This window comes from Papaver somniferum, chromosome 5 (genome assembly GCF_003573695.1).
Source record: "Papaver somniferum cultivar HN1 chromosome 5, ASM357369v1, whole genome shotgun sequence".
Lineage (NCBI taxonomy): Eukaryota > Viridiplantae > Streptophyta > Magnoliopsida > Ranunculales > Papaveraceae > Papaver > Papaver somniferum.
Window position 1 is genome coordinate 92,774,780 of NC_039362.1, and position 11,000 is coordinate 92,785,779.

The 11,000-nt window shown below is 36.9% G+C and overlaps 1 long non-coding RNA gene across 2 annotated transcripts; it reads right to left on the reverse strand.

Annotated features, from left to right (window-relative positions):
* Positions 1-2,804: 2,804 nt before the first annotated feature.
* On the reverse strand, positions 2,805-6,710 carry LOC113282232. Of its 2 annotated transcripts, none has more exons than XR_003326677.1 (3): positions 4,986-6,710; positions 4,068-4,128; positions 2,805-3,418 (listed from the first exon to the last, which is right to left on the reverse strand). It is a non-coding gene; the product is annotated as an uncharacterized LOC113282232 (long non-coding RNA). The 2 variants fall into 2 exon arrangements; XR_003326676.1 differs by having other exon boundaries at positions 4,068-4,168.
* Positions 6,711-11,000: the final 4,290 nt, after the last annotated feature.

The following is an 11,000-nucleotide window of genomic DNA, read 5'->3' on the forward strand; positions in this document are numbered from 1 at the left end:
TGGTTCACTGCAGTTTCCTATGGTCAGCTCTATTTGGTTTTGAAGACCCACAGTTATTTCGACTGTTACTTTATGGTTCGAGTTGACTAATCCTTTCCTAAGTCTGGCTGAAGACTTTAAACTTAGCACTTCTTGGGAGGTATCCCATGCTCATGCAACACAGTAATATGTTTCCTTAACTCTTTCGCTTCAAATGGTAACAGTTTCTCCTTGTTCATGCTTTTAGTTTCATCTTTAGAACATTGAGGACAATGTTAGATTTAAGTTTGGGGGTATGGGAGAAACTTTTTAGTTGCAATTAGTAAACTCCAGAGCCTAGAAATTTATGCCTATTAAGGTTTGGACTAACCAATCTAAGTGGATGGGAACATCTTGGTTATAGGAGTTGAGGAACCAATCTGATTAGATGGAAACATCGAAAGAGTCTATTCATAAAAGCACAGAGCTCAGGTGCTAGAAATAACATGAGAGTTGCACCATATCTCGTTGAGTCCTTTTCATTTCTTTATTATTTTTTCATTTTAAACTATGTTTCTCTAAGTGATTAGGTGGGGCACACGATTCAAGTTGTTACCACTGCTAGGGTGAAGTAGAGTGACTGAGTTACTAAAAAAAAAAGAAAAAAAAAAGACCGGACCAGTTAGACCAATCGTAATAAGTATTAACACTTGGATAGCAATATGCGTGTGTTCTCCCTGTTTCCGTCGCCTAAGCAAGCGTGGAATGCAGGACCCGTGGGAACTATCGTGTAATCTGCTGACAAGAAGCATGCGCTTGGATCAACAAGATCTATTCATGCCGTTAAGTTAAAAAAAAATGGTTTTTGTTCTGTGTAGTCAACTGCTGGTTCCCTTGTATTTGCCAGTTTGTTTATCTAGATTTAAGTTATTGACCACTGGTTCCCTTGTATATGCCAGTTGTGCTGATATTAGTCAGACCGGTATTTCAGTCCATTAGGATAGGTTCATTCTGGCAGTGGCCTTCAGACAAATATGTGAAACGTCGATCATTTGGTTAACATCAAAACCATCTACATTTTTCTATTTCCATCTCCTTTTTCTATCCATATGATTAGTTTGACTCCGAATATGATGTCCATAGTGCAACTATCTGAGTAGAGCTCTGTCACTTTATATGAATTTTAGTATGTTTGAGTGTAAACTCGTGTACAACAATTGGAATTTCTCATCAGGGTACTTCCTCATGTAGTTAGTGATTGTAAGCCGACCAAGGAGATTCTTTAGTGCCTTCCAAGGTTCGTTGTAGATAGCTAGGGTCTGGAGTAAAGGTTTTGTGGGTACACCTCTGGTAAACCCTCCGGATACAACACTCCGCCACTAGGGCCACCTAGTGGTTTAACGGCTTGTTGCACGTGCTAAGTGTAGTCATTTTACTTTTTAGATTAGATTTGCTCGAGGACTAGCAAATAATAGGTTTGGGGGTATTTGATAGACACATTTTTGTGTCTACTTTGTCCTCAATGTATGTATTGTTGGAACTCTATTTTTGTACTAATATTGTGTTTTTATGTATTTTTAGGAAATAAACATTTTTGGAAAATTCGGCTCGAAAAGTTGATTTTGGCACCCGGAGGACAAGTGTTATTCGGACTCTCGCTTTTGGATAAGGGGTAACCTAATTACTAAGGGGCACCCCCAGTTCAGGATAGGGGGCATATCATCTTCAACATTCAAATTCGTGTTTTGGCGGAAAAACCATTTTCACTCCTGACAGATTTTCAATCAGCAAAATGAAGGTGTTCTAGTGTGATTCAATCGCTGAAAATTGGTGAGAAGTTGTGATTTAACATGGAAAAGTTGTTGTGAGTGTTCTCTTAGATCAAATTTGGCTAGAATTGTCTAGCCAATTCACGGGCTCAAAACAGGTAAAACACATGCAGAAGAGTTTCTCTACGACTTCTGGAAGATTTTGTGTGTGTTCTGCTCGTGTTTCATGCATCGAGAAACCTGTTGGAGCATGTGTAATCGAATTGGAGCGTGCTGGACCAGAGAAAACGTGTGAAAATCTAAAACAGGAAAGAAAATATCCGAAAATATTTTCTTTCACTGCCGAGGATTTGTGGAGTTATGGAGGAGATTCGATGCATGCTTCGGGTTTAAATAGAGTCCTAGGAGGTCAGAGAAAGTGTCGAGAGTTTTGGGAGCTAGGGAGAGCTAGAGAAGACGAAATCAGAGTTTAAAAAAACTCTGTTTCTGCTGCTGCATGAAGATGAACACGAAGAACAATAGACTGTAAGAGAATGTCGTTCTTCAACAGTGACAGCGACAGTGGAGTGTGGGTCGTAGTTTCCCAAAACTACAACAATTCATATGTATCGTTCTTGTGTGACGCTTCCTGTGGGTCGCACATTAGCTGTTTACACCATTTTCTCTTCTTCTCATCATTTGTAAACCATTTCTGAGCCATAATAAATTATTTTGAGAGCATTTATACTATGATGAGCTAATTCCCTCGTAACCAAGGCAAGGGAGGAAGCTATTCAGGCAACATAAATGGGTAACTATTTCATTTAATTATATAATTCACCTAATCGCTGCTTTTGCAGAGTTTTAAATTGTTTGAATGATTGTCTTAATTATTTGTCATTCAGTTTGATAGGTTATGCTTGGTTTAATCTCTTGATAATCTATGCTTAAGGTTTACAAATAATGTTTGAGAATCTGTATGATTGATAGTGAATTAAAGATAAAAGAGGACTTGAGAATTGAATAGAGTTTTGAAATATTTATCATTCAATTTTGCATAATAGTGGAATCTAGTGTCTTGGTTACCTCTCGCACCCATTGTTAAAAATTTTGTATATAATTTAATTAAATCTTTAAATTTAATCTTCACAATTCCGAGAGTTTGAACCTCATTACTACAACCATAATCAATAATCTTTAATCAGTACGCCGGTATTATAGTGGCGTAGACCCTGCCGACTATTGTTTGGTCGGCACTGTTGAATTTTTCTACCATGACGGCTATTTTGTAGTCGACATTGTTTTATATGTCGACCCTGCCGACCTTGGTAATACATATCAACTAACTTTTGATGTTTTGTAGATTATTGCATTGGTACCGATGAAGGATTAGCCTCAAGCTCACCAAATTAGGGGTCCTGATACTTCCGCACATTACGCTAATGATTTGGAATGGGAGGATAAAAATGACGCGTCCAATTGGATTGTTGAGAAAGCCAAAGAGAAGATGTGCGTTCTAGTGAAAAACACCCAACAAAAATTTACGTGGTTTGAAATGGTATGCGAGTGATATGTGACAATTCATTCTTCACCTCCTTTGTTGCATCACTTTAGCTGGCTCCAAGTATCACTCGCCGTGAATTGACCTTTTTGCCTTTTACGTTTCAAATGCACGATTTCTCCTTCTTTTGCTCAAAAGGACTCCATTGCACCTAATAACTCAAAACTAAACATAAGAGATGCAATTCACAAGGATAATAGCAAAGAAAGCATAAATACTAGATATAAAATTAGGTGTTTTAGAACACCTATCAAATTCCCCACACTTAGACTTTGCTAGTCCTCGAGCAAATCAAACAAAACTTATTCTAAAGGATACATACAACTCCATCTCGTGAGTGTTCACTAGAGAAATACCCACAAAACCTACTTATCCAACTTAGTAGTTCTCCAAAATGATAGCATCCAACGCGCTAAGAAGACATAGAGATTCTGCACACTAGTCATAAGAAGTTAAACACATAAATGAACAGAATCTCATCCTTAAAAGTTGAGAGAGAAATAACCATCCCTTATCGAAAGAAATTCGGGTTCGGAGTGATCGAAAGTCTCGACTCTGCCTTACAAGAAAGGGTTTTATGAATTTGCTCTCAATAATAAATCGCTTTTTATGGGTCACACACATGTGTCCAGGTAGGAATGAAGAGAGAATCCTGTGACACGTTGAATAGTAGGAAGGCAAAAACCCTCTGAATTGTTTTGAAAACCCACATCTTTTATTCATTTTGAAAACCCTTTTTTTTGACGATCTCTAAGAAAGGAAATCAACCACTTTACGAAGGTGGGAATATGCTTACTTACCTCGTTATCCGTTCGGCGTGCAGTTAGCACCACTCTCACAGCATCCATAGAAACGTCTTCGCTGTCGTATGCGTCAAAAATAATTTCACTTTCTCTCTCAACTAAAATAAATGAAGTATGTGGTAAGAAAGAGTTCGCTCCCACAGAGAGGCTTTTATTGTTATAAAATTCAGTTTCTTAGTATCCAAGGGAGCATTTTTGTTTATCAATGCAATAAAAATAATTGAAAGCAATAAAATATGAAAATAATCAATAAGAGGAAGATATTGGTCACGGGATGGTATCATTCACAAACATGTATTTTCATCAATGACTAGAATTGATAATTTAATCTCTCATTTATTAAAATTCCTAGGATACCTTGATTGCAAGTATATCCCGCTAATTCCCTGATTTCATCACAACCACATTAAAAGATGCATATGTGGATTCTTCCTAGAAAGCAACCTAAATTGTAAAAGCACAATTAAGTTTAACTCTCTAAAAGCACTAAGTTCTATGGAATAAGACTAATCAAGGCAATCAAACGTGTAAAAGCACTAATTTGATTTAATCAAGGTTATGATTCATTTGTGACTAGTAGGATATATCACTACAAGCACTACCCACAATTATGCTACTTAGAATCAAGGAAAAACAACTTTTTCATATTGAAAACCCTAATATAGCTTTAGAAAATGAATGCAAATCGGATTGATTCCGGACTCAACCAAACAAACAATCAAATCATATGACAATATAAACCATGAATCATAAACAATATATTACTGAGACAAAACTAATTCATTGAAGCAATATCATGTTGTGAAATCAACTTTATCCCATAACCAATAATTGTAATTAGCTACTCATCGCTTTTGAGTTCATCATAATAAATAATAAAAATGAAGAAGATGAAATATAAAAATGAAAGCAAACCTAGTAGAATCGCCGCTCTTCTCCAAAACTCCCAGTAGAAAAATACGTCATCCAAAAGAAGTAGAAGACTCTTTATTTTGTAGCTTTTCTCCAACTTCTAAAATTAGGTCCAATCTCCCAAATCCAATACAAAGATGTCCACCAAGCCAATATGTGAGGAATACCCATGTGAAAATATGTCACAAAAGTGGTCGCCGGAAAACTGGGTCAAAGTACCGGAAGTTGGACGGAAATCGCCGGGAGAGTATCTCAAGTGACCGGCAAAGCCCACCCGGTCACCGGTCAACGAGTCAGCTCGGTCAGGTCAACCGAGTCAATTGATTAACTCAGTAAGATCATGAGTCAGACAGACGAGTTAGATAGCTAGCCAGACTCAGCTAAGCTGAGTGGCCTTGGCCTGAGCCATTGCAGTCTTTCTCAGGCCATAACTTGTTGTTGCACAATGATAATGCATCACAAAATCCAGACCCAGCCATGTTGGCGCTTCATAAGCCATACACCACTTCATTCTTGCATCATCTCAGTAGAGCACTAACTACTCTTATGCAAGCCAACAACAACTCCATCTGCTCAGAACTCATTCATTCTTCCAGCTGATCCTGTAATACCAATATATGCGGCAGCAAATACAACTTCCTCTCATATGTTACATGACTGCAACTCAGCCATTTCCTTCACTTCACTTCAGCTTCAATACATCTGCAATATCCATGGGCAGCAACCACCACAACCACTCTAGTGCCTGCAATATCTACCTCTTGACCTGAGTGCAAACATCCTAGTCACCACTGAAGCTTGTAAAAACAACCCAGAGCTCATAACAAGCTCATTCTACAACTTCTTCTCAACTCAAAACACCCACACTTAGGTCCATCCATTACTAGCTCATCCTTGACATCATCTAACTCGCAGAACCTCCAACCGACACCATTACAATCTCAGTATCACTGGCACCTGCAACACCAACTCAACAGTTGCTTGTCAACATCATTTCAGCTACACAATCCTAGCATCATACATCTAATCATCTTGCAGTCTCAACTTCATTGCACTCACAGTAACTCCTTCAATTCCCTGTATTCTTCTTCTATTGTTCAACTGCAACTCATCAGATCAAACCATCAATCCTTCACCCATATCTCAGCATCAGTTCCATGCTCAGGTCCATTACCAACCAAAAGCAACAACATCACCAACATCAATAATTCTTCATGGATTCTCAGAATCAGATCAAACCCAATCTTCTACATCGACAATATTCATCAACCCAATCTCTAAAATACACCAAAATCGTCACCAGATTCATCACCACCATGAGCATTTGTAGCTCAGTTATATATTAGCTACAACTCCTTTACTGACGTCTTTCACAACCCTTAAAATCTCCATCTCAACCTACACAGCTCCAATAACACAAATCATTATCAGTTCATAATTCATGCACCACCACAGAGACAACCCCTTTCGCAATTTCTTCCTCAGACTCAAACCCATCTCTAATTCTTCTCGTTCTTCCAATACTTAAACAACAGCAGAAATCAGATCCCCAATTCGAAATCCATTCTTCTGATTAAACTACACGAGTTTCTTCATTTCCACTGAAACGAACCCATCTTCAATTGCAGCAACAGTAGCCCAATCTTCTTCCATTTGAATCTTCATCAGCAACTCTCTCTATTCTCAATCTTTGAAACCCACAACGCCGCTATTTTTCACCTCTCTCAAATTCAGATGGACACAATAATGAGAAGAGAAAACACTTCTCTAGATTTCAGGGCTAGGTAATGAATGAAATACCCATAGGCACCCAACAACTGGATACACGCCACCAAAATGATATTTGTCCAGTCAGTTTCTTGCTCAACTGTCAGTTCCGGAAAACTGACAATTCATTCTTCACCTCCTTTGCTGCATCACTTTAGCTGGCTCCAAGTATCACTCGTCGTGAATTGACCTTTTAGCCTTTTACGTTTCAAATGCACGATTTCTCCTTCTTTTGCTCAAAAGGACTCCATTGCACCTAATAACTCAAAATTAAACATAAGAGATGCAATTCACAAGGATAATAACAAAGAAAGCATAAATACTAGATATAAAATTAGGTGTTTTACAACACCTATCAAATTCCCCCACACTTAGACTTTGCTAGTCCTCGAGCAAATCAAACAAAACTTATTCTAAAGGATACATACAACTCCATCTCGTGAGGGTTTACTAGAGATATACCCACAAAACCTACTTTTCCAACTTAGTAGTTCTCTGAAATGATAGCATCCAACGCGCTAAGAAGACATAGAGATTCTGCATACTAGTCATAAGAAGTTAGACACATAAATGAACACAATCTCATCCTTAAAAGTTGAGAGAGAAATAACCATCCCTTATCGAAAGAAATTCGGGTTCGGAGTGATCGAAAGTCTCGACTCTGCCTCACAAGAAAGGGTTTTATGAAGTTGCTCCCAATAATAAATAGCTTTTTATGGGTCACACATGTGTCCAGGTAGGAATGAAGAGAGAATCTTGTGACACGTTGAATAGTAGGAAGGCAAAAACCCTTTGAGTTGTTTTCAAAACCCACATCTTTTATTCATTTTGAAAACCCTTTTTTCTGACGATCTCTAAGAAAGGAAATCAACCACTTAACGAAGGTGGGAATATGCTTACTTACCTCGTTATCCGTTCGGTGTGCAGTTAGCACCACTCTCACAACATCCATAGAAACGTCTTCGGTCTTCAATCCTTGTCTTCGTCTTCGGTCTTCAACTCTTGATGATGAAATCTTGAACTTCGTAGAATCTTGACGATATGATTCTTTCCTCTAATTCCTTGTTGCTTGAAATTTCATTATGGATATTTCTTCTTCCAGTGGCTTTATTGAATGAATACAAAACCAAAAACAAACCAAATATGATGCAATGAATTTTATTTTATTTATTTTATTTTTCTTTTTTTTTTCCTTTTATTTTTCTTTATTTTTCTTTTTTTTTTTGGACAAGAGAAAATAGTTGACAAATTAACAAATAAGATAACTAAAAATGCAAGTACAAAGGCCATGGTGTAAGTACTTTACCACTTGATTCTTCACAAATTGTATGTCTCGATATCATAAACTTCTTGAACTCATCTTGATAATCTTCACTCTTGTACAATAGTCTTCAACTTGTAAAAATTCTGCTCCTTGTCTTGTTGCTTTACTTGAATCTGAAATCTGCTCATTTCTGTACCGTTGCTTGTAAACCTTGAACGTCTTCAACTTTCCTTCGAATTTGTGATGCTTCTCTTGTTGATGATGATGTTGTTTCTATGGACCTGTTGGTGTAGAGAGAGATAAAGCGGATGGTGTTAACTGTGAACAAGATTACAAGTGGTATGTAAGTTAGCAATTCGATATCACCATCATGATTGATAAAATAGCACTCAAGAGATCAAAATAGTGCTTCTATTGGTGGGAGGTTGGGTAGCTCACCATTCTACCCGGAATTTACGTACGGCGACACACACTCTAAAAGCACATATTTAGACATGTACAAAGAAGTGAAGGTTGGTGCCTCACATGATGTAACATGGGTAGTCTCCACTATAGGGGACCACAACTCTAATACCGAATTCAGTCTGCACCTCATTTTCCACTGACATGGTTAAATCCAACTTTAACTCTCATACAAGTAAGACACCTGATCATGTTCTCTGTCATCTCTAAGTTCAGTCACTCTTGTGAGAATCTCGATGTAATCTTAGTGACATGTATACTATGTGACTCTAAACTAACTACAAGTTGGAGTTTTTCATTCACTAATTTACACGAAAGTTGAAAATTTTGAAAATTTTACAATGCAAATGCTTAACCACTTCCCCACACTTAAATTTTACATTGTCCTCAATGTAATCGAGTCATCCATAGTAAGTCAAGGTAGGAAATCTTATAATTATATGGGACAAGAAATCAGAAAAAGTAAAACAAGACAAGAAAAAATTAAAAACAAGAGAAGAAATACTCATCCCATGGGAAGACAAGAACTAGAATTAGATTGAGAAGTTGATTTCTCATCAGATCCATGAGATTTCTTTTTATATTTAGAAGACTTATTCGTGTAAAATGCAGAATTCCGAGAATCCAAAACAAATTTAGTCTATATTTCTTCATATTATAAGTACTACTCATGATGAAGAAATTTGGAATGCAAATCACTAAAAGTAAATTTAGTCTCTTGATAGATAGAAGTGACAACAAATTGACTATATTCATGACCTAATCCTTGAAGTATGTACATAACAAGATCTGATTCATTCACAGGTTGATCAATTGCAGCTACAGAATCAGAAATTGATTTGATCCCATCAATATAATCGAAAATAGAACGATTACCTCTCCGAACTGTGTAGAAGAGATTTACGAGCAGTGAATTGACGAAAAGTTAACTACTCAAGATGTAACCAAATCTCTCTTCGAGAAATACGATTTGAAAGAGTTGCATTAAGACAAGACATCACAAACATGTTATGTTTGCTCCAAGTATAATACTAAGGATTTAAAGCCTTCTCTCCATCAATTTTGATAAACTGAACTGATTCCTGAATAGATCCATCAACATAATCATACAAATCAGTGGTAATCAAAATAGATTCAAACTGATTTCACCAAATGAGATAGTTGGATCCATCTACTTCAAGTTTAACAGAGATCAAATTAGAGAGAATAGGCAATTTTAGATTGATTTGAGACTTTAAAAGTCGAGTTTATAGGATGAAATTAGTGTATTGATCGCCATTGTGAATATGTTTTAGATCTCCGAAGCTTAACAGAAAAATGAGCGGAAGTGGATCGAATTTTTTTGAATATGAAATGGTGAAAAACGGGATGATACCATGAAAAAAACTGTAAGAATGAGAAACCTAAAAGAATTTTATTAAACGATAACAAAAGCAGCTACAATAGGGCTTGACACAGAACACAGGAGACTGTCACAACGGACAGTAACAGACATTCAAAAATAAAAAATAGATTTACACCTCAGTTACATTGTAGTATTTTTACACTCTTAATGCATATTGATAAAACTCTGAAGCCCACACACTTTTTGTTTCTGACCTCATATCTCGACTTTTTATTTTCTTGGACGATAAATCTTACATCCATGGAATATCTTGGATTGATTTATCAATTGTTGTTGTAATATTTATGGCATCTTCTTGGATTATAACATTTTGAAATTTAAAAGGGGAATAGACCTGGAAAACTTCCCACCTTGATTTCTGTTAAAAGTTGCGCCCACTTTTTTTTTTTTTTTTTTATTTTTTTGATTTGAGGATGAGGGTGGTGTTTTCCCAATTGCCTCAAAGTGGTTATTTGTACCGAAGCTGCTACACTTCTCCCACTCTCTTCCTCCACTCCTTTCCACCATTAGGTGGCATTGATCTTACCCCTTAAACCCTTGGATTGGAGTTAGCAGGGGGAGCCTTTTGTGTGGCTATCTACACGACACCTCATGGTGGACATGGGTGGGGGAAGACCATCATTTTGGTATTTGTATTTGGGGTTGGTGCAGCTACTACTTCATTGTTTGAGAATGTCAGTATATGAATTTAATGATTCCACCAAGATTCCACACAATACCTTTTGGATAGTCGTACGTACACCATGACAATTTTGACAACCAGCGAGATATACGGGAAGCATAAACTTCTATTCATTTGTGATGCAAGCTGGATTGTAAATGACGTGTAGTACATCTTATGGTCCACAGCTTTCCTAACCTAGCTTGATTGGAGTATACCCAAATTAATTGGGGTATACCTAATAAGACAAAATTTAGGTCATTATGAAGTAAAATAGGCCCTTCATTATCCTTGTATTTTCTAAATGGCAAAATTACCCCTGCAATGATTGACACTAATTTAATTAAAATTATTAGATTAGTTAGTTGATTTATATGAGTGGATTTGGAAATACTTGTGAGTAAGAAAGAGAATGAAGTAGTAGAGGAAGTTTTTTTTTTTTTTTTGGGGGGGGGGGGG